Below are 4,034 nucleotides of genomic sequence, written 5' to 3'. Positions count from 1 at the left end.
GTGCGCACGGGCTAAAGGCCCCGTGCGCACGGAGGCCCGTGCGCACGGTACAAGGGCCGTGGGCACGGGGTCCCCGTGCGCACGGCACAAGGGCCGTGGGCACAGGGTATCCAGAGGATTTTGACAGGAAGAAGCTTGTTGGGTTATGGCTGAATGCAAATTCTTACCAAGACCCCAAAGAGCATTCCCGCCTCACTTCTGAACACGTCGTAGAAGAAATCCAACACTACTAGAAAGGAGTATGTGTAGCACTTGCACTGGAAGAGAATCGAGAAACACACACACACGGAAACACGAACACAAGGACAAGAAGAACCACACAAAAAAAGAAAAAAAGATCCAACCTCCAACGGAGGGCGGTGGCCGAAGCCACCATGTTTGAGTTTGTTTGGTATGGCACCGCGAAGATATGAACCTTGGGCCCAAGACCAATACTCATCTTTGAAGCACAAATGCCATCTTCAAATGGCTAATGTGAAAGATTTTGATCAATTTATGCACTAGTAGGATAAGATAGCTCATTAGTTGAGCTAGCTCCCCCTACTTAGGTGCCTACATCTAAAACAAGATACTAGTAGAGTATGTGTGTGTATGCAAGAACCTCAATCCAAGTTACTTATATCCACGATATTCAGCTCATGCCTTAACTCGCGGAATCTTGCTTCATCAAGTGGCTTGGTGAAAATGTCGGCAAGTTGCTTCTTGGTGTTGACATGGAATAAATCAATGTCTCCCTTGGCCACATGATCTCGAATGAAGTGATGACGAATCTCGATATGTTTGGTTCGGCTATGTTGCACTGGATTGTCGGCGATCTTGATTGCACTTTCATTGTCACAAAATAGAGGCACTTTGTCACATTTGACACCATAATCCATCAAAGTTTGCCTCATCCATAATAATTGTGCACAACAACTTCCTGCGGCAATGTACTCGGCCTCGGCGGTTGAAAGGGACACACAATTCTGCTTCTTTGAAGACCAACTTACCAATGACCTCCCTAGGAATTGACATGACCCAGAAGTGGACTTGCGGTCTACCTTGTCTCCGGCCCAATCCGAATCCGAATATCCTAATAACTTGAAAGTTGCTCCTTTTGGGTACCAAAGGCCCAAGTTTGGGGTATGAACCAAATATCGAAGGATTCTTTTCACTGCCAAAAATGGCTCTCCTTGGGAGCGGATTGAAATCTTGCACACATACACACACTCAACATAATATCCGGCCTAGATGCACAAAGGTAAAGCAAAGAACTGATCATAGAGCGATATACCTTTTGATCCACATCTTTACCATTGGGATCAAGATTAAGTTGGCCATTTGTGGGCATGGGCGTCTTCATGGGCTTGACATCTTGCATTTTGAACCTCTTGAGCATGTCTTGAATATAAAGTGCTTGGTTGATGAAGGTTCCTCCTCTCAATTGCTTCACTTGAAATCCGAGGAAAAACTTCAACTCTCCCATCATGCTCGTAGCAAATTCCTTGGTCATAAGATTCTCAAACTCAACGTTAATAGCATGGTTAGTGGAACCAAAAATAATATCATCAACATATATTTGGCACACAAACCATTCTCCTTTTACCCTCTTCGTGAAGAGAGTGGAATCTATTAACCCGATCTGGAACCCCTTCTCGCTTAAGAACGACGTAAGGTGATCATACCAAGCACGAGGTGCTTGTTTAAGTCCATAGAGTGCCTTATGGAGTTCATAAACGTGAGAGGGGTGATCGGGGTCTTCGAAACCGGGAGGTTGTTTGACATACACCAACTCCTTAAGAGGACCATTAAGAAATGCACTCTTCACATCCATTTGATACAATTTGAAATCATGATGTGAAGCATATGCAAGCAAGATACGAATGGACTCAAGACGGGCAACGGGGGCAAAGGTTTCACCGAAGTCCAAACCTTCAACTTGGGTGAACCCTTGTGCCACTAACCTTGCCTTGTTTCTAGTGATTTGTCCATGCTCATCTTGTTTGTTCTTAAAGATCCACTTTGTTCCAATGACATTATGATGTTCTTTGGGTCTCTTCACAAGTGTCCATACTTTGTTGCGGGTGAAGTTGTTGAGTTCTTCATGCATGGCATTTACCCAATCCGGGTCGTCAAGTGCATCTTCAACCTTAAGGGGCTCAACACAAGAGACAAACGAGTGATGTTCACAAAAGTTTGCCAAACGTCTACGAGTAGTTACCCCTTTGTTGATGCTTCCATAAATGTTGTCGGTGAGATGTTGAAGATGCTTTAACTTGGCGGCCGCTTTTTGCACTTTGAGGGTAAGCTCTTCTTCACTTGGTTTTGAACTTGTGGAAGAAGCTTGGCCTTGAGAATGCTTTAGCCTTGGAGACACCCTTCTCTTCATAACCTCTAGTTCTTGATCACTTGGATGTGATGATGTGGAAGACACTTGAGGTTGGGATTGATCTTGATCTTGATCAAGAGCTTGACCTTGGGCCTCACGGATTGGTTCTTTGCCATTTGGTTGAGCTTGCCCTTGATCTTTCTCGGGAACATGAGGGACTTGATCTTGTTCTTGGATAGGTTCATGATTTTCCATAGCATCTTGACCTTGTGGTGGCGGTGATGACTTCCCTTGTGGAGAATCCACAAGAGGGGCTCTTACTCCTTCTTCTTCTACTTGGACTTGGGGTGTTTCTTGTGGACGAATGTGGCCTATCCCCATAGTCCTTATAGCTTGTGAAGGAGCCTCATCACCTACAACACTAGGAACAATTTGCTCCGCACGGGAACCATTATCTTCATCAAACTCCACATTTACCGTTTCCTCAATACATCCGGTGGATTTGTTGAGAACACGGTAAGCATGAGAGTTTGATGCATATCCAACAAATATGCCCTCATAAGTTTTAGGCGCAAACTTAGCTAAACGGGATTTCTTATTTAGAATGAAACACTTACAACCGAATACTCGAAAGTATTTGACGTTAGGCTTTCTCCCGATTAGGAGTTCATAGGGAGTCTTGTTCTTGAGCTTACGAAGATAAAGCCGGTTTGTAGCATGGCACGCGGTGTTGATGGCTTCGGCCCAAAGCTTGTATGGAGACTTGTACTCGTCAAGCATGGTCCTTGCCATCTCAATGAGAGTCCGGTTCTTCCTTTCCGCAACACCATTTTGTTCGGGAGTGTATGGTGCGGCATATTGATGCGTGATCCCCTCATCTCTCAAGAACTCGTTCATAGTGTAATTTTTGAACTCGGTGCCGTTGTCACTTCGAATTGCCTTGATCTCACAATTATGTTGACGTTGAGCTTCTTTGGCAAAGTTGATGAAGGTGTCTTGAGTTTCATCTTTAGTCTTGAGAAAGAACACCCATGTATATCTTGTATAGTCATCGACAATGACAAGGCAATACCTCCTCCCTCCCAAACTATCATAAGATGGAGGCCCAAAGAGATCCAAGTGAATGAGCTCGAGAGGCCTCAAAGTGGTAATGATAGTCGAAATGCCTTATGAGCTTTTTCATGAAGTTTTCCGGCAATGCAAGCACTACAAGGACGATCTTTGGTAAAAGACACATTGGTTAGTCCAAGGATGTGCTCCCCCTTTAAGAGAGCTTGTAAATTTCTCATGCCAACGTGTGCTAGCCGACGGTGCCAAAGCCACCCCACGTCGGCCTTGGCCATTAGACATGTTGCAAGATAAGTTTTCTCATTTGAGAAATCAACCACGTAAAGGTTGTCTTCAACATGCCCAACAAAGACCACTTTGAGATTGCTTCTCTTAAATACGGTCACATGAAATTCACCGAAATGAGAATCATAACCGGCACGTGCCAATTGAATCGTAGAAAGTAAATTGTAGTGAAGGGATTGAACAAGCATGACATTCTTAAGTGATGCATCACTAGAGATTACCACCTTGCCCAAACCCAATACCTTGCCCTTGCTATTGTCACCAAAAGAGATGTTTGAAGTGGCCTTGAGCGAATCAATGAACTCCACAAGCATCTCCCTCTCTCCGGTCATATGATTGGTGCAACCACTATCGATCACCCATTGTGTTCCAC

This window comes from Triticum aestivum, chromosome 3D, assembly GCF_018294505.1.
Source record: "Triticum aestivum cultivar Chinese Spring chromosome 3D, IWGSC CS RefSeq v2.1, whole genome shotgun sequence".
In the NCBI taxonomy this organism is placed as follows: domain Eukaryota; kingdom Viridiplantae; phylum Streptophyta; class Magnoliopsida; order Poales; family Poaceae; genus Triticum; species Triticum aestivum.
This window is presented reverse-complemented; position numbering follows the sequence as displayed.